Source organism: Pelodiscus sinensis, chromosome 14 (genome assembly GCF_052426305.1).
Source record: "Pelodiscus sinensis isolate ZL-2025 chromosome 14, ASM5242630v1, whole genome shotgun sequence".
In the NCBI taxonomy this organism is placed as follows: domain Eukaryota; kingdom Metazoa; phylum Chordata; order Testudines; family Trionychidae; genus Pelodiscus; species Pelodiscus sinensis.
This window is the reverse complement of record NC_143065.1, coordinates 6,301,318-6,327,088: the sequence shown is the minus strand read 5'-3', so window position 1 is coordinate 6,327,088 and position 25,771 is coordinate 6,301,318. Positions and strand designations below refer to the sequence as shown.

The 25,771-nt window shown below is 51.1% G+C and overlaps 1 protein-coding gene and 1 long non-coding RNA gene across 9 annotated transcripts in view; one reads left to right on the top strand and one right to left on the bottom strand.

Annotated features, from left to right (window-relative positions):
* Positions 1–8,560: 8,560 nt before the first annotated feature.
* Positions 8,561–24,033, bottom strand: LOC142818360 (uncharacterized). The gene is made up of 4 exons (XR_012895848.2): positions 23,883–24,033; positions 18,164–18,235; positions 14,771–14,982; positions 8,561–9,503 (listed from the first exon to the last, which is right to left on the bottom strand). It is a non-coding gene; the product is annotated as an uncharacterized LOC142818360 (long non-coding RNA).
* Positions 23,437–25,771, top strand: part of HERC1 (HECT and RLD domain containing E3 ubiquitin protein ligase family member 1) — a 219,518-nt gene continuing 217,183 nt past the window's right edge. For 7 of the 8 annotated variants that reach the window (XM_089781918.1, XM_089781916.1, XM_089781913.1 and 4 more), the window contains exon 1: positions 23,437–23,584. The gene's annotated coding sequence lies outside the window, so the exon portion shown is untranslated. The remainder of the gene's footprint in view (positions 23,585–25,771) is intronic. The other variant, XM_089781912.1, reaches the window with a different exon arrangement.

Below are 25,771 nucleotides of genomic sequence, written 5' to 3'. Positions count from 1 at the left end.
GGAGCAGGAGGGCCTGGGCCAGCCAGAGGTGGAGGAGGAGGAGGAGGAGACGGGCACGATGGCCCTCTCCCTCAAGCCGGTGGCTGTGACCCAAGATGTCTCCCAGGCCTCCTCAGATGCTTGGGAGGGATCTTCAGGTGAGTGGTCTCACTTGTCACACACACAGGGCAGGAGAGGCAAGTGCACAGGGGATGGGGGGCGAGTGTGGCTCATGCTGGACATCATGCTGTGGTCCGTGCACGTGCAACCATGTGCTGCATTATTGTGTGGCACATGGATGCAGCAGGCATCCCCTGAGCACGGATGGAATCCAACACGGGGTGGGTGGCCCGGGTTGAAGCAGTCTAACCACAATGGCGCAGGCACGACTCCACACAGACTGAGGAGTGTCGCACACAGCACAGCCATGCCTGCACGTGTGAGGCAGCAGCCGCTCCCCAGACAGTGCTGCAAGCCGCACCTGTGTGTGCGGACCCCAGGGAGACCCAGGCTGTTCCTGGCTCCTCTGCCACCCATGAGGGGATCCCACTGTGACCAGACACTTCCCTTGGCTGCTTGTCCATGGGTCAGGGGGAGTGGGGGGAAGTGGGCAGCACAGTCCTCTGGTCACGTCGGGCCCCTGTGAAGCGTAGCCCACTGTGCAGGTCACAAATGCCTTGCTACTGGGACATCCCCCTCCTCTGGGCTGCAGACTGTTGGTCGCTGCTCACAGAGGAGGGCACGGCCTCAGGGACGGTGTCTTCAGGGATGACTGTCCACCTCTCCCTCTTGTGTGTTCTCCACAGCCAGACCAGCCGGGACTGAGGGCCGAGCTACCCCACTGCAGCCACCCGCCAGAGCCCAGGGGACCCGAAGGCGTGCCAGGGTCCATGAAAACCTGATGTGCCAGCACATCAGTGTCCTTCATGACATCCACCAGATCCTGGTGCACAAGGTCTGCGCAGACTTGGAGTGGCAGGACCGCACCAGGGACCAGTTGATGCAGCGGTGTGACAATGTGTGCTGTCCTGTCCTGCGTGACGGCACACCCACCTGATGCCGCTGCTCCTGGCTTCCACCCTCCTGCTCCCCCTGCTATGCCCATTCCCCATCCGCCTCCCCCCCAGCTATGCCTCTGCTCTCTCCCCAGGTGATGCCCATGCCCCCTCCCCAAGTGATGCCTATGGCCCCTCCCCCTGACTCCCTGCCAACCCTGACCCTGCTCCAGCCCCCCCTCCTTTCCACCTCCCTCTGCTCCCTGGATCCACCCAACCTCAACTCTGATGAGATCTCCACACCCAAGGTGGCACATCAAGCCACTCCCCTGCCCCCTCCCAATTATGAGCCCCCTCCCCCTGCCCACCTTCTCATAATCTTTCATTAATACAGACTGCATTCTTTTGACAACCAAACAGGTGTGTTTATTGAAAGGTCAGGGAAAGGGGAGGGGAGTGGCTGTGGTGGGGCAAGGATAGGGCTGCAAGGCAGAGGCCCCTAGGGAGGAGGCCTTGGGTAGTTAGTGGGGTCCTTGAGAGAACCTCTCCCTCAGAGCCTGGTGGGCCTGGCGGATGGCAGCTGTCCTCCACTGCTGATGGCTCATCCCTCATGGCCGGTGTCTGCCCCCCACCCCCACCCCAGGAGGAAGGCCTCCCCCTTCCTCTCCACAATGTTGTGGAGGACACAACATGCCACGACTACCTCAGGGATGTTGTGCTCCCCAGCCTCGAGGTGGGTCAGCAGGCACTGGAAACATGCTTTGATGTGGCCAAAGGCACACTTCACCTGGATCCAGGCCTGCTGCAGTTGGGCATTGAATTGGTCCCTGCTGGGATCAAGGTGGCCAGTGTACAGCTTCATTAGCCACAGCATGAGGGGGTAAGCCACGTCCCCCACAATGCACAGTGGCATCTGCACAGCCCCAACAGCAAGTTCACAGTGGGGGAAAATGGTCCTGCTTCTAGCTTGCGATACAGGCTAGAGTTTCTGCACACTTGGGCATCGTGTGCCCTGCCCGACCACCCGACAAAAATGTCTGTAAAATGTCCATGGTGGTCAACCAGGGCCTATTGAAAAGTATAATTATAAATGCTTCATTTTAGATTTAAATAGCATGAATAAAAAACAGACCGTTTATTTCATAACTATAAACACCTGATTTTAGTTTTATGTATTGCATAATTTAAAAATAAACTGTTTATCAGAGTGTGTAAGTAAGGGCTGGGGATAGCAAGTGATGGACAGGAGGAGAATAGAGAGGGTGGGGCTTCACGGAAGGAGCGGGGCTTCAAGGAAGGGGCGGGGCGGTAGATCTTCACCTGTTCTGAGATTTAAAAAGTGATCTTGGGTGTAAAATGGTTGGAGACCACTGCTCCAATGCATTTTAGGCTGCATCTTTTAAGGTCCTGAAAGCTCTATTATTACCAGTTCTTAGGCCTGTGTGAACGTACTGATTATATATTGGTGTAAGTGACTTTTCTTAGAACTTAGTACTATTTACATTTGGATATGGGTCAGAAAAGCTACTTAATTGTGTGTACGTGAAAGAATGAATGTTCTAATTACATATTTCAATATCTATAATTTTTCCATTCTTTAACAAACCATTTCAGTTTCCATGACTGCTTCTAATGAAATATTATGCTGTTCCCTGTTGGTCCATCAGTATCGTGTCTGTGTTGGGTTTTGGATAGGTTGGGAATTTGATGAAGCCACCTCTTTTCCTCCCTTTCCTAGTTCTTTCAAAATGTGTGTGTGTGTGGGGGGGGGGGGGTTCATCTCAGAATTGGTTCACAGGCCCTTCTAAAAGTCAGAATCACTGATTTAGTTGATTTAACATGCATAACCTCAGGAGAGACAATCAAACACATTATACAAGAGATCATTCAGCATTCTGGCAGCTACTTAAGCAAAATCAGTGTGATCTGCATTGCTGATGAGGTTATCTGCCTGAAGTGACGGGAATGTGTGAACAGTTTCCAGGGTGAGCTGTTTAAGCCGTTTTAGCTCTCTCATTCTGTTCCTGGTACAACATTTAAGGAAGCTGACTGGTTTTCCTGATTCCAAGTACTGCCTGCAGTTAATGTTCTGCTAGTTAAATTAGTTCATCGAAGGTACTTGCAGCATCTGTTTAGCTAGTTTGGTATTTTAAAATGAATGGCCTTTGATTCTGTGGGGAAAGGGCAGTTGCACATGCTGAGCCATAAGTCACTGGGCACTTGGTCCTGCTTATAAACTCATCCACTTTCACACCACATGCGGGTGAAATGTTAGAAGAATTGGCTGCTAGTGATTTAGAGACCATGGCAGCGGTTAGTGCTGAGGGTCTGGCTACGCAACAGTTGACCTGGGCCAGCTAACTTAGGCCTTGGGGTTGTTTCATGGCTGTGCAGATTTCTGGGCTTTATCTGGGGTCCAGGCTCTAGGGCCCAGTAGTGGGGGGAGGGGACAGGGAGAAGGTCCCAGAGCTGAGACTCCATTCCCAGCCCAATAGTCTACTCTACGCAGCAGTGAAATTGCTCTGCAGTCTGAACACCAGGGCCCTCGGTGGGCTGGCATAGGCCATCTATGGCAGATTTCTCTTCCTGTGTGGACATAACTAAGAATGGAGGAATACAAGCAGTGGATTGCTATGCCCTCCCCTCTCACACAATTCTCCCATGCAATAAATACATAGAAGCTCCTTCTCTTTCCATCAAGCTGCCTTTCCAGCATGGGACAGCGAAGTACACATAGGCTATGTCTACACTCGCGGCTTCTTGTGTGAGAAATATGCAAATGAGGCTAAGCGTGGAATAGCGCCGAGCCTCATTTGCATACCTAATGAGCCACCATATTTGCAGAAGAGGCTCTTGCACCAGAAGGAGCTGTCTACACTGCCCCTTCTTGCCCAAGAAAAACCCTCTTGTGCAATGCCACTGCGCTGATTATTTTCAGGAAGAACGGCATTGCGCAAGAGGGTTTTCTTGCGCAAGAAGGGGCAGTGTAGACAGCTCCTTCTGGCACAAGAGCCTCTTCTGCAAAAATGGCAGCTCATTAGGTATGCAAATGAGGCTTGGCAATATGCTATGCTTAGCCTCATTTGCCTATTTCTCATGCAAGAAGCCGTGAGTGTAGACATAGCCACATAGTGTACGTGGCTGTCTGTCGCAGTGCTCAATATCCACAGAAGGAGATCAATTCTCTTTGTTAAAAATCAAGGCCATTTAGTCTGTCCTGGAATAAAGGCTTATTGGCAATAGCCAGATTCTCCTATTTGGCTGGGATATGTCAGTGTGTCGCTTTTTTTCCTCATATTAGACTTACAGGAAAAAAACCCTTTAGAATTCAGCAAGTGAACCCTAATCCCTCTTCATACTGTCACCTGAGGCAAATCTCTGCAGTCAGGGCTGTGTCTATCAGAGCACTCAGCAGGACGCTGAAAGCAAGAAGCTGGTGCTGGAGGACTTGAGTCTGCACTCTCCTCCCTGGGTTTTATACATCTCTCTGCAGCTTGTTTGGGGCTTCAGAAAGGCAGGTGAGGCTCATTATCAATTCAGTCAGAATACAAGGAGTCCCAGGCTGTTCTAATAATCTCATTACAGAGTGGTCCGAAGGGGAATGTGGCTGATTAGGAAATGAAATGACTTGGAGGGGAGTGGTTGAGTCTGTCTGCATCTCAATTAAGCTTAGTCATTTGAAAAAGGATAGTGCTGGCACTAGCTGATATGAGCATCTTGAGAACACTGCGGATAAACTCCAAACCTGCTAAGCCTTTAAGGTGAGCTGAGTCACACTGACCTGAATGGGGACAAGAGACAGGGCTGGATCACCCAAAGGCAGACTAAGCATGTGCTTAGGGTACCAGCAAAGCAGGGGCATCCAAAAAAAATCAGATTTTTTTTTTGGAAAAAATTTGATATTTGATAGTTCAAAAAAAGCATCAAAGTAGTCATCATGGGAAAAATTAGAACTTTGTTAGACTTCCTTACACTCCACTACACACTCTTCCCCCATTTTTCTGTTTTGGGGATTGTTGGAGCTTGTGGCTCAGTTTGACCCATTTTTAGCAGGCCATATCTCAAAATATGACTCCATCGATGGAGCCATGTAGATTAGGCTGATCGGCAAAGGGAAATGAAGCCGCGATTTAAATAATCGCGGCTTCATTTTAATTTAAATGGCTGCCGTGCTGAGCCGACAAACAGCTTCCTGCTTCTAATGTACTTAAAAAACATTTTGTTATTTCTTTTTGAGTTTTTGGCTAGTTTTTCCAACAAAACCTGTGTTGTATCCACCCTGCAATCACATTCTTCCAAAAGAAAATCAAAAGAACAGAGGACTTTTTCCGACAGTGGTGCTCCTCTTTCTACAAGGAAGAACGCCTTTTCCAAAAGAGCTCTTTCAGAAAAAGGTGTGTGTGTGTGTGTGGACGGGGAGGTGAGTTTTTTCAAAAGAAGAGGCCTCCAGGAAATAACACAGGTGCCCTGGTGGACACTCCATCCAAATTAGGACTCTATAGCTCCTATCTCCTGATCCCTCTTAAAACTGCTGACTCCCTGGACAAGCCTTGTGGCAGGAAGCTGGCCTGAAAGCAGTACCTCACCGCACAGTTCTCCCTGCCACAGGCCTTGCCACTCATGGCCCAGCCTCAAGACCCCTGCAACTCCCCTGGCCCTCACAGGGAGCAGCCCCAGGGGTCCTAGGACCCACCCAAGGGGACCAAGAGGTGGGCATCCTTCTATTCTAGAGTGGAGATCCTGTCCCTCCTCGAGTTGTGGGGTGAGGAAGACACCTTGTAGGATCTCTGCTCCAAGCGGTGCAACACAAACCTCTATAAGCGCATGGCCAAGTCCCTGGCGCAGTTTGGATACCCATCCTGGACCTTGCAACAGGACTGGGGTAAGGTCAAGGAGCTCTGCCAGGAATATGTCCAGGCCAGAGAGTGCAGCTCACACTCAGGGGCAGGACCCCACACCTGCTCCTATTACTAGGAGCTGCACCAGATCCTGGGGCATGGGGAAACGTCTTCCACACTTGTCATGGTAGACTCCGGCCTCCAGACCCCTGTCATCACCCGGCCGGAGGTCACAGTGGAGGAGGACCAGAGCTAGCTGGAGGAGGAGGAGAATACAGAGACTGTCACGCTGTCCCTGACGCCAGTGCATATGAGCCAGGACATCTCCCAGGCTGCCTCAGATTCCGGGGAGGGATTTTCAGGTGAGTGGTCTTAGTTTGTCTCACAGAGCGGAGGAGGCTGGCACGTGGGGGGTGAGTGTTGCTTGGGCTGGAGATCGTGCTGCAGTCTGTGCACGTGGAACCACATGTAGCATTAGCGTGTGGCATGTGGACACAGCTGGCAGCCCCAGAGCACACCTGGGATCCTGCTCCCGGGTTCAGGGGAGGCCACACATGTTCTGCAATGGCGGGGAGAGGAAGGGGCTGGGAGCAGCATCTGCCATGGCTGGAAGCAGGCTAACCACAAGGGCACAGGCACAACTTAACACACCGAGGAGTGCTGCACACAGCACACGGGCATGCCTGCAAGTGTGAGGCACAACCCACTCCCGCGGGCAGCGCTGCAAGCCACTGGTGTATGTGCAGACACGAGGGAGGGCCAGGCTCCTCCCGGCTCTTCTGCCACCCAGGAGGGGAGCCCACTGTGGCCAGACACTTCCCTGACCTGCTTGTCCGTGGGCCAGAGTGGGGGTTGTGAAGCGGGCAACATGGTCTCCTGGGCACTTAGGGTTCCCTGTGAGGCATGGCCAGCTGTTGGTGGCTGCTCACAGAGGAGAGCATGGCCTCAGGGACAGTGTCTTCAGGGATGACTGACCGCCTCTCCCTCTTTGTGTTCTCCACAGCTGGACCAGCTGGGACTCAGGGGCGAGCCACACCACCAGAGTGAGCTACCAGAGCCTGGGGGATCTGAGGGCATGCTAGGGTCCAGGAAGACCTCATGTGCCAGCATGTCTGTGTCCTGTGCAACATGCAGCAGACTCTGGCGCAGAAGGTCCGTGAGGACTCCGAATGGCAGACTTGCGCTTGGGACCAGCTCATGCAGCAGTGTGATAACATGCGTGCCAACGTGTCATGCATGATGCCACAACCACCTGCTGTCACTGCTCCTGGCTTCCACCCTCCTGCCCCCCTGCTATGCCCATTCCCCCTCCACCTGCCCCCCAAGTAATGCCCATGCCCTCTCCCCAAGTGATGCCCATACTCCCCCTGACCCTACTCCAGCCCCAGTCCTGTCCACCTCCCTGTGGTCCCTAGACCCACATGACTCCAACTCTGATGAGGTCCCCACACCCGAAGTGGCACAATTAGCTGCCCCCTCCCACTTCAGGTTATTGTAAGATAAATACAGACTTTGTTTTGTTCACGACCAAACAGATGTCTTTATTCTGAGGTTAGGGAAGGGGTGAAGGGAGGGGTTGTGGTGGGAAAGGGTTAGGGCTACAAGCCGTAGTGGGGAGGCCCTGAGGAGAGTTATTGGGGTGCTTGAGAGAAACTCTCCCTCGGGGCTTCCTGGATGCACACCCCGGCCTGATGAGCCTGTCAGATGGCAGCTGTCCTTGGCTGCTGGATGGCTTGCCCCTCATGGCCGACATCTGCCCCCTACCTTGGGAGGAAGGCCTCCCCCTTCCTCTCCACAATGTTGTGGAGGACACAACATGCTGCAACCACCTCAGGGATGTTGTGCTCCCCCACGTCCAGGCGGATCAGCAGGCACCTGAACCGCACCTTGAGGCAGCTGAAGGCGCACACAACCTGGATCCGGGCCTGGTTCAGGTGGGCATTAAATTGGTCCCTGCTGGGGTCCAAGTGTCTAGTATATGGCTTCATTAGCCATGGCATGATAGGGTAGGCTGCATTCCCCATGATGCACAGTGGCATCTGTATGTCTCCAACCATGAAGTCATGGCGGGGGAAGAATGTGCCCACCTTCAGCTTCCCGTAGAGGCTGGAGTTTTTCAATATGCAGGCATCATGTGCCCTGCCCTATCACCCGACAAAAATGTCTGTGAACTGTCCACGGTTGTCGACCCAGGCCTGCAGTACCATAGAAAAGTAGCCCTTTTATTACTACCCTGAGCTTGTGCTTGGATCGGTATGTGGGTCCCATCTATGGCTCCGGAGCCATTTGGGGAGCCCTAGGGCAGCAAATCTGGCCACAATTAGATCCAGGTCTCACAGGTGGATGACCCTACACAGCAGGATCAAGTTGATGGCCCCCACCACCTGCAGAAGGAGACAAACTCAAAAAACAGAGAATGAGAGAGGGAGTGCCTGAAGCCTTGGGAGGTGGCTGCCCCCTCCTGTGCCCCCTCTCAAACTCCCCAGGAGCCACCCCCTATGATGCCCTCCCCCCCAGCAGCAGGGCTCTGTGAGGGTGGAAAGGCACAACCCACCTGGCAGGGGGTGGGGAGAGTGTTGAATAAGGGGGACCCTCAGGAAAGGGAAGTTGGGAGTTGTTGGGGGAAGCTTGTGGAGGGGTTGTTGGGGGTGGAGTGGGTGTGTGGGGGGGCTTCCCCCACACCCGCTCCACCCCCCACAACCTCCAACTCCCCTTTCCTGAGGGTCACCTTTATCCAACACTCTCCCCACCCCCTGCAGGGACTGCAGCCCAGGCATGCCTTACCTCCATGAGGAGTGCCCTGACAGTGGACTTCCCCACACCAAACTGGTTGCCCACTGACTGGTAGTTGTTGGGGGTGGTGAGCTTCTAGAAGGCGACTGCGACCCATTTCTCCAGAGGGGTAATGGGCCGCAGACGGGTGTCGTGTCTCTGGAGGGCAGGGAGGAGCCAGGCACACAGCTCCAAAAAGGTGGTCTTCCACATTGCAGAAGTTTTGGAGCCACTGCTGGTCATCCCACGCCTCCATGACCAGCCGGTCCCACCAGTCTGAACTGGTGTCCAGCCTCCAAAAACGCCTCTCCACAGTGGGTTGCAGTTGCCAGAATGTAGCTCCTGCACCCATGGAGAGGGCGCCCAAAATGAGCTCAGGGTCGAGCTCAGTCAGGACCAGAAAGGTAGCTGGCACAAAATGCGGCATAAACTGCAGCATGGCTGTGTGGGGCCATCACATGCCCAGAGGCAGCTCCGGCTCCATAGATGAAAGGAAAAAACTGTGGCATCCAAAAACCAACAGGGCAACCACAGCAGGCACTGTGAGAGCTTTGTTGTCCCTCAAAGAGGTAGCAAGAACGCAGCAGAAGCAGAGAAACGGCTGTCTAGGGGCGTCCCTTTAAGTGCATGTCTCTGCACGTCTCTGGCACCAGCACTCGGAAGCAACTGGTGACCTAAAGCCCTGGCTGCAGTGGTTCCGGGTGGCCTTTTATGCGCAAGAGCATATAATCAGTCTGGACGCTCTTTTGAAAAAGCATATAGTTTTCGATGCACTTTTGTGTGTGGACGTGCTCTTTTAGAGGAAGTTTTTCCAGAAGATCTCTTCCGAAGGAAGCCTGTTGTCTAGACTCTTCTTCCTCTTTTCAAGCATTTTCTTCAGAACTCTTCCCTTAACTTTGTGAAAGTAGAAAGAATTATACTGTAAGAGAAAGATGAATTGTGCTGTAATAATTGAATAAGTTGAAGGAATACTGTTTGTCCTTTAAGAGGAAGAAGAAAAGTATGTTAATGTTGTTTGTAGGTATGCAGATTCCAGAGTGCTAGCCAGAGTTAATAGGAAAAGGAACATTAGGTGTTAGGGAGAAAGCAATTGAGATAACCAAGGAGATATGGACAGGAGATTGCTGTGTGCTTGATGTTGAAATGAAGATACTTGACTAGTCTCACCCTAATCATGTGAAGTTTTGCCCCTCTTTTTAATCCTGTTAACTTGGCTTTCTTTTGACCGTATAAATCAAGGGGTTTGAACCTTGTATGGTACTCACATTTTCTGGGTTAATTTAGCAGAGCAGCTTTGCTAATAAACATAGCAGTCTGACAAATCTGTGAGTACTGTCTGACTTTGACAACTTTTACTTTTAGTTTTTCTTCAGCAGCTGCATGCACTGCTTTCCACAAGTCCACCTGACTGGTTATGTAGGCAGCATGCAATATAATTCTGTGCGTACCTTTACAGAAATGGAGCACTTAAAAATGGCTTAAGTACATTGGATGTAGAGCTTTGTTTGTACCAGGCTACTGAAAATACTTTTTCAGACTAATCAGTACAAGTTGGTATCACTAAAAACATTTGTAAAGTGTTAATAAAGCCTCTGGCCCACAAGATGGTCTGATAAAATGAAACCAGCTACTGTCTCTGGAAGGAAAATGCAAAAAATGCTTGATTTGGTTAACTGAACGTCACTGGTCATCAAATTATTCTGCATGCTTTTTATGCAGCTTCTTGCCTCTTCTCTTTTTTTGTCATCTGACATGTCTAAGATTTGCAACCCCATAGATAGACCTGTCTAAACTAGGGCAAGACAGACCTCTTTTGTAGTGTGTTCTGTATAGTGCGTTTTCCCAGTCCTATTTTAGAAATACAATGCTGACTACTTAAGAGAAATTGTCACATTCAAATGTAGTCCAACCTCTGGCAATGTTCTTCATCTGTATTTTCCAAAGAAAGACAAGAAAACAGTCTGTTTACTTCTCAAGTACTTTCCAAGGTTATGCCTGGCTTTTGAGGTTACTTCTACATCCTTCTCTTACCAGGAAAGGACAGAGATCTTGGAACAGGATCCAACATTGCATAATGCGTCAAGGCAGTTATGCAAGGGGCCTGGAGCAGTTATGCAATGCTGGATCATGTTCCAAGCTAATGGGCTAAATTCCTCTTGTGTAACCTCCTCACTCTCATTGGAGTTGCATAGGATGTTAAATAGTACAAAATGCATTCTCATGTGCTTAGTGACCTTGAGACCAATGTTCCCTCTGATTTTTTCCATCCACGGGTGGAATATGTTTGCTTATGTGCACCGAGGCAAATGTGCACCAAGAGTAGAAACAAAAAATCCCTAGATATAATATAATTTAAAACTTACTGTATGGATAATTACTCTGGCCAGGACAGGTTCAGCATTTTTAGAACTCACACTCAAAGAATTAAATGTTATTTCTAAGATAAATACATTAATTTTATTCTTTCCAAGTGTGTGTGTGTGTGTGTTAAAATATATTTGCATTGCAGAAAGTACCAAAAAGTAACAACAACAATAATACAAATGTGTTGGGAGGTAAGAGTGTGTGTAACCTAGAGCTATGTCGTGTGAGAATGAGATTTGGTGTGGGTGTGAGTGGGTGTGGGATAAAATGTGTGTGTGCTGGCTGCTACTGGGTAAGTTTCTGAGATGCCATGTGCTGTCTCTTTCACACGTTGACTGAAAGCTCTTCTGCTCTGTTATCTCTCCTCCTCCTTCGTGGAGATGAGGTACATGGGCAGGGGCACAGAGGGTGTATGTGTGTGAGTCATACACTTTGTGAACTGGCTGCTGAAGAAAGCTCAGAGTTCACTGTCTCTTTAAGAATGCCCATGCAGAAGTTTGGAGCCCTCCTGAGCCAGGCTGTGTTCCCTCTCCCCTTTTTGCAGAAAGGGGGCAGAGAGAAGTGGGGGGGGGGACACCCTGACATTAACACTCCCCCATTTCTCCCATCCCCTGCATAGCTAGCAGGAGTCTCCTGTGAGCAGCTTCAGGACAGAGCAATGGAGATGGGGGAGGAGCATCTGAACACATGGTTCCATCTGTGCAAACTCTGCTAATCAGCTGAGTGGCATGTGAATCTCTCCACAAGTGCACAGCTTACAGGGAACACCATTTATGCATCTGTTTGGAGACAGTGATTTATTTTTTTAAATGTGCCCATTCAGTGGTCTGGATTATCGTATTCTTGGCATGCAAAAACCAACTATTGTTAAGAGTCAGGATTTTTCTTACGTTTGTTTAATTCAATTACAATATTTATTCAGGGATAAGAGAAAATAGAAGAATCAATAGACATGTGAAGGAAGTGAGTTATTGTATTTCAAAATAAGCATGTGGTATAGACATAGTCTAAGAGATCCAAATAAGTGCCACTGTAGTTTAACCAAGTAAAAGAAGCAGTGGGAGATAAAAAGGTATCATTTAAAAAGTGGAAGTTAAATCCTAGTGAGGAAATTAGAAAGGAGCAAAACTCTGGCAAATGAAATGTAAAAATATAGCTAGGAATGCCAAAAAAACTCTCAAAGTAATAACAAAAAAAGCAAGAAGCCTGCTAAACAACCAGTGGAGCCACTGGATGATCACAAAGCTAAATTAGCATACAAAGACGATATGCTTATTGTGGAGAAACTAAACGATTTATTTGCATTGTTCTTCATAGCTAAAGACGTGAGGGAGATTCCCAAACCTGATCCATTCTTTCTTAGGTGACATATGTGAGGTGTCATTAGAGGAGGTTTGGGAACAAACTGATTAACTAAATGATAATTCATTAGGATCAGATTTTATTCACCTAAGAGTTCCGAAAAAACTCAAATGTAAAATTGCAAAACTACTGAGTATGGTTTGTAACCTATCCATTAAATTAGCTTTTCTACTAAATAACTGGAGGATAGCTAAATGTGGTGTCAATTTTTAAAGGGTGATCTTGACAATTACAGGCCAATAAGTCTAACATCGATACCAAATGGTTGAAACTATAGTAAAGAACAAAATTGTCAGACACATAGATAAACATAATTCAATGGAGGAAAAGTCTACATTTTTTTTTGTAAAGGAAAATCAAGCATTACCAATCTACTATAATCTTTGAGAGGGTCAACAAGTGTGTGCACAGGGGTGTAATGTACTTAGATTTCCAGAAAAACTTTGACAAGTTTCCTCACCAAAGATTCTAAAGTAATCTGTCATGGGATAAGAGGAAATATCCTCTCAGGGACATGTAAATGGCTAAAAGATAGGAAACAAAGTGTAGGAATAAACGGTCAGTTTTCAGAACGAGGAGAGGTAACTAGAGGTGTCTCACAAGGGTCCTATTGGGACCAATCCTATTCAACATATTCATAAATGATGTGGAGAAAGGGGTAAACTGTGAGGTGGCAATATTTGCTGATGAAATAATAATGTTCAACGTTAAGTCCAAAGCAGACTGTGAAGAGCTTCAAAATGATCTCCCAAAAACTAGGTGACTGGGCAACAAAATGGCAATAAATTTTAAATGCATATTGGGGAAAACATAACCCAACTATACGTATCAAATGATCGGCATTAAATTAGCTGTTACCACTAGAGAAAGATGTTGGGAGTCATTGAGTGGCTGTTTTCAGAGAACAATTTACAATGTGTAGCAGCCAAAAAAAGCAAACAATGTTAGGAATCATTAAGAAAGGGATAGAGAATAAGACAGAGAATATATTATTGCCTCTGTAAAAATCCATGGTATGCCTACATTTTGAATACTGCATGCAGATGGGGTCAACTCACCTCAAAGGTATTTTGACATTGGAAAAAAGTTCAAAAAGGTTAACAAATATAATTAAGGGTATAGAACAGTTGCCATTTGAGGAAAGATTAATTAGACTTGGAAAAGAGATGACTAAAGTAGGTTATGAGACAGGTCTATAAAATCATGAATGGTGTAGAGAAAGTAAATAAAGACATTATTTACTCCTTCCCAACATATCATATATATAGTAGCCCAATGTCTGTGACTCTGTAACACTGAAATGCTGGCTGTTCTCTCTGGGCGGCGCTGTTGCCTCTTGCCATGGCGCTCGGCTGACTTCTGCACCGCTCAGCCGGGCCTCCGCAGGGGAGCAAGTGGCGCAAGCAGCCATTTGGGTGCCATGGTCCCCATGCAGCACCCCCGTGACAGCGGGAGGGGAAGGAGGGTGAGGCGGTGAAGTACACGGCCAGCGGGCGGGGCCTGGCCATGTATGTCACTGCCCCACCCCTCTTTGCGCCCCCCCTTCGCCTCCCGCTGTGGCGCTCAGCTGACTTCTGCGCCGCTCAGCTGGGCCGCCGTGGAGTAGCCCAAATGGCCACTTGTTCCCACACAGTGGCCCAGCTAAGCGGTGCAGAAGTCAGCCGAGTGCCACGACGGGAGGCGAAGGGGGGCAGGGCGGTGACGTGCAGCGTGACAGCAGCTCCAGGCCCCACCCTCTGGCTATGAACATCACCGCCCCGCCCCCCTTCGCCTCCCGTCGTGGCGCTCGGCTGACTTCTGCGCCGCTCAGCTTGGCTGACTTCTGCACTGCTCAGCTGGGCCACCACGCAGGAGCAAGTGGCGTAAGTGGCCATTTGGGCTCCACATTCTCTGTGCACGAGGAGGAGGAGAAGAGAAAGAGAGAGTGAGAGGCAGGAGGGGGAGAAAAGAAAGAGAGAGAGAGAGAGAGAGGCAGGAGGCGGAGGAGAGCTGAGAGAGAGAGGGAGAGGCAGGAGGGGGAGAAAAGAAAGAGAGAGAGAGAGGCAGGAGGCGGAGGAGAGCTGAGAGAGAGAGGGAGAGGCAGGAGGAAGAGGAGGAGGAGGAGAAAGAGAGAGGGAGAGACGGAACAAAAGACCAGAGACTCAGGAAAGAAGTGTGAGATAGAATGGGAATAGGATGTGGAGGAGAGACCCGTAAATCCCATCTTAGATGGGCGATTGGCTAGTAATATAAGAAATGTATTCATTGCCACATCTCATTTGCATATGTTCTTTAGCAAGAGATAGCAATATAGACGTAGCCTTCATCTTTTATGTTCTAATGGGCAAGAGATGCTGGAAAATGGGGAAGATCTGGTAGGGGGACTGAGCACCCACCATGTTTTTTGGAGTACCAGAGCATGAATATTTTGTAAGCCTGTGCATGTTCCAAGTTGCATAGTAATTGTGCTCGCCTGCCCACCTCCACATTTTTCAGCTGGACAGCTCCTCTCTTGCTGTGCTCCTTGGTAGCCGGAGAAATCTGTTACTGCATGAACAACTCTCCTCCTGCTCTCAGCAACTGGACAGCACCTTCTGCATATGGATCTTTGCCAGCAGCTTTTGTCATCAGCTGTGTGACTCTTCGTGTATGTGGCTGGGTGGCACTCTTAGGGAAATGTGCAGCATAGCCTACTGTAGAAAAACCACACTGTGTAGTAAGCAGCTGAATGTTGGGGAAGAGCAGGTGAGATGATCAAATGGAGATCATTTCCTCCTCCCACTCCAACCCGCCAGGTTTGTTTGTCCCTCATCGGAAATAGTGATGTTATATTGAGTCCTGAACCTATGACCTAACTGACTTCTTTCTTAAGCTGTTTCTCTTGTTATACATTTTCCTCCTTCACTCTTGAAATACCTGTACTAATCTTTATACTGTGAATGTACTATCTTAACATGTCCTGTCTTTCTATTGCTGCAGCTGTACGTTTGCATATCTGTAGGGGTGTGTGGAGTCATGAATTTACTATGCTTCTCTCCTATTCTTCCCTCCCATTGGCCCCTCTCAGAGGAATTCTCTTGCCCATAAGTCCTCTTCAGGAGTAAGGAAAGTGAGGTGGAGCAGCCCCAGTCTATGGCAGCTTGGACTGGCTGCAAACAGAGGCTGCTCTGGCTCTCTGTGGACAGGAGATGGTGGACCAGGCATGAGCCAGGAATGAGCAAGCCCGGCTGAGCCCAGGTTTGGGACATACCCCCACTGCAGCTCTGCATTTTAAATGGAGTAAGAGCCAAGCTACCTGCCCACCCAACCCTTACTACATTTAAATTGCAGAGCTGTAGTGGGTAAGTACCGAAATCAGTGCAAGCTGGTAATGAGCACCTTCCCTTATCAACTAATCGTGTTGTTGATAACATTTTTAATCAACTACATGATTAGTGAAATACCCACTTCTTAACATCCCTACCCCATAGTCAGTATCCTTGTAATTACTTACATCTGAAATTTCACAGTGTTGTATCTGAAATCATGAAATTATTTTAAAAAAGTCGTTAATCTGGCCAGGAAATTGACCAAAAGACTGAATTTGGTAGGGTCCTGGGAGACTCAGATGAAGGGCTGAATTTGAAACTCTCATTTGTATTTATTCGTAGAATCATAGAGCTGGAAGAGACCTGAGAAGGTCATCAAGTCCAGCCCCCTGCTCTAGGCAGGACCAATCCCAACTAAATCAACCCAGCCAGGGCTTTGTCAAGCTTAGACTTAAACACCTCTAGGCATGGAGAGTCCACTACTTCCCTAGGTAACCCATTCCAGTGCTTCACCACTCTCCTAGTAAAATAGTTTTTCCTAATATCCAACCTGGACCTCTCCTACCGCAACTTGAGACCATTGCTCCTTGTTCTGCCATCTGTCACTACTGAGAACAGCCTCTCTCGATCGTCTTTGGAACCACCCTTCAGGAAGTTGAAGGCTGCTATCAAATCCCCCCTCACTCTTCGCTTCTGCAGACTAAACAGACCCAACTCCCTCAGCCTCTCCTCATAGGTCATATGCTCCAGTCCCCTAATCATTTTGGTTGCCCTCTGCAGGACCCTCTTCAATGTGTCCACATCCTTTTTGTAGTGGGGGGCCCAGAACTGGACACAATACTCCAGATGTGGCCTCACAAGAGCCAAATAAAGGGGAATAATCACATCTCTGGATCTGCTGGCAATGCTCTTCTTAATGCAACCTAATATGCCATTAGCCTTCTTGGCTACAAGGGCACACTGTTGACTCATATCCAGCTTCTCATCCACTGTAACCCCCACATCCTTTTCTGCAGAACTACTACTTAGCTGGTTGGTCCCCAGCCTGTAACAATGCTTGGGATTCTTCCATCCCAAGTGCAGAATTCTCATCAGATTTCTTGTGGTCCAATCTTTCAGTTTGTCTAAGTCACTCTGGACCCTATCTCTGCCCTCAAGTGTATCTACCTCATCTCCTAGCTTAGTGTCATCTGCAAACTTGCTGAGGGTGCAATCCATCCCCTCATCCAGGTCATTAATAAAGATATTGAACAAAACTGGTCCTAGAACCGAACCTTGGGGCACTCCGCTAGAAACCGACCGCCATCCTGACATTGAGCTGTTGACCACTACCTGCAGGGGCCGGCCTTCTAGCCAGCTTTCTATACATCTTACCGTCTATTTATCCAATCCACATTCCCTTAACATATTGGCAAGAATATTGTGGGAAACTGTATCAAAAGCCTTGCTAAAGTCAAGGTATATCACATTCCCTGACTTTCCCATGTCCACAGAGCCAGTGACATCATCATAGAAGCTAATCAGATTGGTCAGGCATGACTTGCCCTTTTGTGAATCCATGCTGACTATTCTTGATCACTTTCCTCTCTTCCAAGTGCCTCAATATGGATTCCTTAAGGATCTCTTCCATGATTTTTTCCAGGAACCGAGGTAAGCCTATAGATTTAAATATCCCGGGCTTTATTTGCATGTTCCCGTCTGGTCGCCATTTTTAAATGCCACTACTCCGAACTAACTGCCCGCGGCTACATGCGGCAGTCAAACGTTAATCCTCATTCCACGAGCAGTAACAGTTAATTCAAACTAAGGACTTCATTCGAATTAACGTTTGACTGCCGCATGTAGCCGCGGGCAGTCAGTACGGACTAGCGGCATTTAAAAATGGCGACCAGGTGGGAACATACAAATGAAGCCTGGGATATTTAAATCCCGGGCTTCATTTGCAACTATGAATGCCTACATTAGCCTCCCTAGTTCGAACTAGAGGGCTAATGTAGACATACCCTGAGAGACCTTCAGGACTCATCTTATTGTTCGTTTACATGTAAATATTTTGTTGCCTTTACATAGGACTGGGGAACCTCAGGACTGGGGGCCAAATGTGGCCCCTGGTTTGCCTGGATACGGCCTCCAAGGCTCAGGGCTCCTCCCCCTGTATTGGGGAGCATGTGATGGTACTCCAGTACCATTCCCGCCCCCGCCCCCACTGTTCTCCCTGTGGGGCTGGAGCACTCAATCACTTGTGTGCGGCCCTCAACTGATTTTTCTGTGGGTCAGCAGCCCCCAACTCAAAAAAGGTTCCCCAACCCCTGCTTAATTGGCTAAAATGGGAAAAAACCTCTGGTGTAGATGCAGTTACACCAACACAAAGGTTATTCATGCTAGTCTCTTATTTGGTTTCCAAATCAGAGTAAGCTATATTGATATAAGTCCTCTTTATACAGGGGAAAATGCTTCCACACTACGACTCTTTTTAATGTGCATCCTCAGCTCTGGCATGGAGTCCAAAGCATGAAGGAGCACAATGAATATTTAGTATACATGTCTGTGATGGGGTGGCACTTACCTCCCATGAGCACTCTCAGAATGCGTGTGCCTGCACTGTCTTGCTCTGAGCCCTCCAGCCGAGTCACACAGCCTGAGATGAATAGTGATAGAAATGTAGCCGTGTTAGTCTGGGGTAGCTGAAACAAAATGCAGGACTATGTAACACTTTAAAGACTAACAAGATGGTTTATTAGATGATGAGCTTTCGTGGGCCAGACCCACTTCCTCAGATCAAATAGTGGAAGAAAATAGTCACAACTATAGATACCAAAGGATACAATTAAAAAAAGAACACATATGAAAAGTTTTTTTTAATTGTCTTCTTTTTTTTTAATTGTATCCTTTGGTATATATGGTTGTGACTATTTTCTTCCACTATTTGATCTGAGGAAGTGGGTCTGGCCCACGAAAGCTCATCACCTAATAAACCATCTTGTTAGTCTTTAAAGTGCTACATAGTCCTGTCTTTTGTTTCAGCCTGAGATGAATCATTCAAACCCCTCCCAGGATACACACTTAAGAGGGGCCCATCTCAGTGCCCTCTGTTAGTGTCCCTCTAAGTCTGTTTCTTGTTCTGGAGAGTGGTGCCTTCAGGGCTCACCCTCCTAGAGAGAGCTTGCTCACCTTTTCCGTAGGGTAGGGGTTGGCAACCTGTTCAAACCAAGGAGCCAAATTACCTCAAAATTCAGAAAAAGTGGTCGACAAAGAGCTGTATAAGAATGCCCGTCTGCATGACTAAAAACAGACACCTTAATATTAGTGATCATAGAATACTACGGCTGGAAGAGAACTCAGGATGTCATTGAGGACAGCCTCCTGCCCAAAGAAGGACCAATCCCAACTAAATCATCCCAGCCAGGGCTTTGTCAAGCTGGGACTTAATACCCTCTAGGGATAGAGATTCCACCACCTCCCTATGTAACCCATTCCAGTACTTCACCACCCTCTTAGTGAAATAGTTTTTCCTAATATCCAACCTAGACTTCTCCCGCTGTAACTTGAGACCGTTGCTCCTTGTTCTGCCATCAGTCACAACTGAGAACAGCCTTTTTACATCCTTTTTGGAACCTCCCTTTAGGAAGTTGAAGGAAGATTTGATAGCAGCCCTGCCTCTTCTCTTCTGTCGACTAAATATGCCCAAATCAGCCTCTTCTCATAGGTCCTGTGCTCCAGCCTCCTAATCTTTTTTTGTTACCCTCTGCTGGACTTCAATGTGCCCACATCCTTTCTGTAATGGGGGCCCAGAATTGGATGCAGTACTCCAGATGTGGCCTCACCAGTGACAAATAAAGGAGAAGAATCACTTCTCTGGATCTGCTGGCAATGGTCCTCTTATGCACACTAATATGCCATTAGCCTTCTTGGCTACAAGGGCACACTGTTGACTCATATCCAGCTTCTCATCCACTATAATGCCTAGGTCCTTTTTTGCTCAACTGCTGCATAGACAGCAGTGTTTGGTGTTCTTCCATCCCAAGTGCAGGACTCTGCATTTTCCTTGTTGAAACTTACCCAGGTTTTTTTGGCCCAATCCTCCAGTTTGTCTAGGTCACTCTGAACCCTTATCCATATCTTCCAACATATCTACCTCTTTCCCCTAGGTTAATGTCTCCTGCAAACTTGCTGAGGTTGCAAACCATGCCCTCATTCAGGACATTAATAAAGTTGTTGAACAAAACCGGCCCCAGAACTGACCCTTGGGGCACTTCACTTGATACTGACCACCAACCAGACACCGAGCCATTGACTGCTACCCGCTAAGCCAGTTTCTTATCCTTATAGTCCGTTTATCTAATCCATACTTCCTTAACTTGCTGGCAAGAATACTAGGGGAGACAGTATCAAAAGCTTTGCTAAAGTCAAGGTATATCTCATCCACTGACTTCCCCATGTGCACAGAGCCAGTTACCATGTCATAGAAGCTAATCAAGTTGGTTTGCCCTTTGTGAATCCATGTTGACTATTCTGATCACTTTCTCATCTTCGAAGTGCTGAAGCTGAGAATGGATTCCTTGAGGATCCCCTCCATGATTTTTCTGGGGACAGAGGTGAGGCTGACCAGTCTGTAGTTCCTTAGATCCGCAGTCACCAACCAGTAGATCGTGATCTACTGGTAGATCTCAGGGGCTCTAAGAGTAGCTTTTGAGCCATCTCTGAACTGCGCGCCTGCGCAGTACATTTATATTAGATTTCCTCATTTGAGGAGCAGCTACTCACCAAGCAACAACACAGGTGAATAGTTGCAAGGAATGGGGGGAGCTGGGAGATCGGGAGGGCTGAAACACCCTAGCCAGCTGATTGTGGCTTTCAGCTGAAAGAAGCTGCCCCGCGCTCCAGCTGATCGGCGGCTTCTCCTCTGCGCCTGCTCACGTGGAGCTTGGTGCACCCTGGCTGAGTGCCATTGCCAGCTGGCTGGGCAGCCACTTCTCTTCCCTCCAGCCCGGCTGCCCTGCGCTCAGCCCAGGGAGGCTGCGTCTAGTTCCAGCTGTGCTGGAGCAGGCTTCCCGGGCTGGGCGCAGAGCAGCCAGGCGGGAGCGAAGAGAAGCGGCTTCCCGGCCAGCTGGCCATGGCGCTCAGCCAGGGTGCACCAAGCTCCCCGTGGGCAGGTGCAGAGGGGAAGCCGCCCAATCAGCTGGAGCGCAGTACAGCCTCCTCCGGTCTGAAGGCTACAGCTAGCCGGCCAGGCAGCTTCTTCTCTGCACCAGCCCACATGGAGCGTGGTGCACCCTGGCTGAGCACCACTTCCAAATGTTGAAAAACCTCTTCCAAATGTTGGAGAAACCTTTTTTAAAAAAGTAGCAGTATAAGGATTGGGGATAGCAAGTGATGGAGAGGAGGAGAATAGAGAGGGCGGAGCTTCAAGGAAGGGGCGGGGCGGTAGATCTTGGCTTGGTCTGTCATTTAAAAAGTGATCTTGGGTGTAAAAAGGTTGGAGACCACTGCCTTAGATTGTCCTTCCCATTATTAAAGATGGGTTCTAAATTTGACTTTTTCCAATTTTCTGGGACCTTCCCTGATCTCCACTAGTTTTCAAAGATAATGGCCAAAGGCTCTGCAACGACATCAGCCAACTCTCTCCGCACCTTTGGATGCATTAGATATGGCCCCATGGATTTGTGTATGTCCAACTTTTCTAAAGTGGGACGGCAGTGCAGGAAACCACTTACTTGGAGGCTTTCCCTATTGCTCTCATTGGCCAAAATCACAGCCAATGTGAGGAGTGGCAGGGTGGTGCCTAGGGGCACAGTGTCAGGTAAGTGCATCTTATCCCCCCTCATGCACACACCAAGTCCCTGCACCCCCTCCCTCCCTCCAGCCCAGACTCCTCACCTTCAGCCCACTCCTACACCCTGCCTCCTGGCCAATTCCTCACCCTCAGCCTGCTACTGCATCTTGCCTCCTACTCAGACCCCTTCTCACCCCAGTCTGCTCTTGCTTCCTAACTCCCAGCCAGACACTGCACGCCCCAGCTCCTCCTGCACCCATTTTATCAGCATGGGTGTGTGGCTGGCAGTCTGCAGAAAGGTCTGTGGTGAGTAGGGTGGGCTGTGGGTGAAAAAGTTAGAGAAGCACTGAGCTAGACCCACTCCCAGCTCCAATTCTTGCGATCTTGAGGATTGATTGTAGGTGGGTCTAAGCATCTGTTACATAAATATATAACCCATAGCAATGGCACAGTTGAGAAATGCAACAGATGCCATCTCCAGCATAGGCCACCCACATACGGAGGGTGCCAGGGGGAAAGCTGGCAGAGGACATGGCCCAGCGCAGAGCTGGTGCACACACTATACAGGAGGCTGGGGAGGTGGCAAAGGGCATGGCCCGGCGGGGCCCAAGTGCACACGCTGTGAGGGAGGCTGTGGGGCAGGGCCCGGCGGGGCGGGGCACAAGCTGCAGGGGAGGCGGCAGGGCGGGGCACACGCTGCAGGGGAGGCTGTGGGGCAGAGCCCGGCAGGGCGGGGCACACGCTGCAGGGGAGGCTGTGGGGCAGGGCCCGGCGGGGCGGGGCACACGCTGCAGGGGAGGCTGTGGGGCAGAGCCGGGCGGGGCGGGGCACACGCTGCAGGGGAGGCTGTGGGGCAGGGCCCGGCGGGGCGGGGCACACGCTGCAGGGGAGGCTGTGGGGCAGGGCCCGGCGGGGCGGGGTACACGCTGCAGGGGAGGCTGTGGGGCAGGGCCCGGCGGGGCGGGGCGGGGCACACGCTGCAGGGGAGGCTGTGGGGCAGGGCCCGGCGGGGCGGGGCACACGCTGCAGGGGAGGCTGTGGGGCAGAGCCCGGCGGGGCGGGGCACACGCTGCAGGGGAGGCTGTGGGGCAGGGCCCGGCGGGGCGGGGCGGGGCACACGCTGCAGGGGAGGCTGTGGGGCAGGGCCCGGCGGGGCGGGGCACACGCTGCAGGGGAGGCTGTGGGGCAGAGCCCGGCGGGGCGGGGCACACGCTGCAGGGGAGGCTGTGGGGCGGGGCGGGGCACACGCTGCAGGGGAGGCTGTGGGGCGGGGCGGGGCACACGCTGCAGGGGAGGCTGTGGGGCGGGGCGGGGCACACGCTGCAGGGGAGGCTGTGGGGCAGAGCCGGGCGGGGCGGGGCACACGCTGCAGGGGAGGCTGTGGGGCGGGGCGGGGCACACGCTGCAGGGGAGGCTGTGGGGCAGAGCCCGGCGGGGCGGGGCACACGCTGCAGGGGAGGCTGTGGGGCAGAGCCCGGCGGGGCGGGGCACACGCTGCAGGGGAGGCTGTGGGGCAGGGCCCGGCGGGGCGGGGCACACGCTGCAGGGGAGGCTGTGGGGCAGGGCCCGGCGGGGCGGGGCACACGCTGCAGGGGAGGCTGTGGGGCAGGGCCCGGCGGGGCGGGGCACACGCTGCAGGGGAGGCTGTGGGGCAGGGCCCGGCGGGGCGGGGCACACGCTGCAGGGGAGGCTGTGGGGCAGGGCCCGGCGGGGCGGGGCACACGCTGCAGGGGAGGCTGTGGGGCAGGGCCCGGCGGGGCGGGGCACACGCTGCAGGGGAGGCTGTGGGGCAGGGCCCGGCGGGGCGGGGCGGGGCACACGCTGCAGGGGAGGCGGTGGAGCGGGGGGGGGCGGGGCACACGCTGCAGGGGAGGCGGTGGAGCGGGGGGGGCGGGGCACACGCTGTGAGGGAGGCTCTGGCGCTGGCGGGATGCAGCAGCGACCAGGGCTCCCGGGGCGTAGCCTCGCTCCCTGTTACGCCCGCCCCGCCGGCTCAGCCCAGACGCAGAACGGTTGGGGCTGCCCCGCCCCCGGATTCCGGCTGGGCAAGAGCTGACTGGCTCTCGCGAGATTTGAGCAATAACCCCGCGAGATCTCGCCACCCCCTCCCGCGTCATGTTTTCTCTTTGACAAGCCGCCGAGGAAAGGACGCGGCTGCGGGCCGGGACCTGACGCTCCCGGACCCCGACCAGCCGCCGCTCCGCCTGGACCCTGGTAATTGATCCCCCCCTCCCCCCGCGTGTGCGAGCGCCGCGCGCCCCGGCCTCCGCGCGCCCCCGGCGGGCAGGGAGGCCCGAGCCAGGCGAGTCCGGCGGGGCGGTCGGGGCCGCTTCCAACCCCAACGGCCCCCCACGCGGTGGAGCTGGTGGGGGCCCGAGCTGTGACGTGGGGCAGTGAGAGGCGGTAAATGAGGCTCCGCCCGGTGCCCCTCGCCGTTCCGGGGCAGGGCAGGGAGCCCCCTCAGCACGGGGGTCTCCAGGCCGCCCCGCCCGCAGGGACTAACGGACGGTACCTTTGTGCGTGGGGCGGAGACCCTGCTCCGCGCTGCCGCCCCGCCCCGCCCCCCGCGCGCTGCTGTCGCATGTTCACCGCTGTCGCTTCCATGCGCTCTGGGTGCGCTGCCTGCTGTCACGAAATTCAGGCAGGAATGAATGACGTGGGCTTGGATCCGCGGCCCTGAGTGTTGTGCACCCACCCGAGTTGCACAGCCCTCTGTGGCCTGCCTTGCGCTCAGCTGCAGGAAAGAGAAAGTATCCACTCACTTCCGCTTCCAAATGATTTTTCCGTGGTTTTAGATGAATGGCGCCCTATTAGCTCCATTAGACCTGCATGTCGTTTTTGTTCTGTATATATGTATGTCCTGTCTTGCACGTCATGGGTGGGACGGTGTGTTGAGGCACAGCGCGCCTCCTTATCCCTTCATCGCCTGTGTTGATGTAGTGTACCTGAGCAAGTTGCCCTTTGCTGGCCTGCATAGTTCATGAGCAGGGATATGATTTTTTTTCATGGAAATAGTGATTACATTTTGATGCAGAGGTGCAGGGGAAAAAACTTGGAAAAGGAGGGAATAGGGGATATGTGGAAGATAGAGGATTACAGAGCAACACCCTCCACCATTCGGAGGCAGCTCTCATATTGCAGGTCTGGGCTTGGGTCTCCACTCTTGATGTCCCAATTGGTTGCAGTATTTATCCGTGAAAATTTCCTAATAGCAAGGGCCATTCGGTGCCTGGTAACTTGCTCAGTGTAACCTCTGGTCATAGAATCATAGGGTTGGAAGAGACCTCAGGAGGTCATTGAATTCAATCCTCTGCTAAAAGCAGGACCATTCCCAAATAAATCATCCCAGCCAGGGCTTTGTCAAGCCAGGCCTTGAAAACTTCTAGTAATGGAGATTCTATCACATCTCTAGGTAACTCATTCCTGTGCTTCACCACCCTCCTAGTGAAATAGTTTTTTCAAATATCCAATCTAGACCTCCCTCACTTCAATTTGAGACTATTGCTCCTCAGTCTCTCTCTACCCTATTTGAAATCCCCCCTCAGGTAGTTGAAAGCTGCTATCAAATCCCCCCCCCCTTCTTTTCTGTAGACTAAATAAGGTCAAATCCCTTAGCCTCTCCTTGCAAATCATGTGCTCCAGCCTCCTAATCATTTTCGTTGCCCTCTGTTGAACTCTCTCCAATATGTACACATCTTTGCTGTAATTGGGGACGAGAGGGCAGAATTATATGTAGTACTCCTGATGTGGCCTTGCCAGTGCTGAATAAAGGGGAATAATCACTTCCTAGATCTGGCACTGCTCCTAAAACTGCACCCCAATTATGCCATCAGCCTTCTTAGCTACATGGGGACACTGTTGACTCATACCCAGTTTCTTATCCACTGTAATCCCTAGGTCCTTTTCTGCAGAACTGTTGCTTAGCCAGTCAGTCCCCTGCCTATAGCAGTGCTTGGGATTCTTCAGTCCCAGGTGCAGGACTCTGCACTTGTCCTTGTTAAACCTCATCAGATTTCTTTTTGCCCAATCCTCCAATTTCTCTAGGTCAGTCTGGCCCTTATCTCTACCCTCCAGCATATCTACTTCTCTCCCTAGCTTAATATCATTTGTGAATTTGCTACGGTGCAATCCATCCCCTCAATCAGGTCATTAATAGAGATGTTGAACAAAACTGGTCTCAGTAGGGATGTAAACCACTGGTTGACTAGTCATTCCCCCTCCCCCCCCTTGCTGCCTCTATCAGGAAGCAGGAGCTGGTGCTGGGGGGAGCTGGCTTAAAAACCAGTTCCCCCAGCACCATTTCTGTGGGGGCAGGGGAGGTAGAGGCACAGCGGGAAATGGCGTGAACGTGGACTGACGTAGTCTCTGCTCGCTCCGCTTCTGCTTTGATTTTTGTTTTTG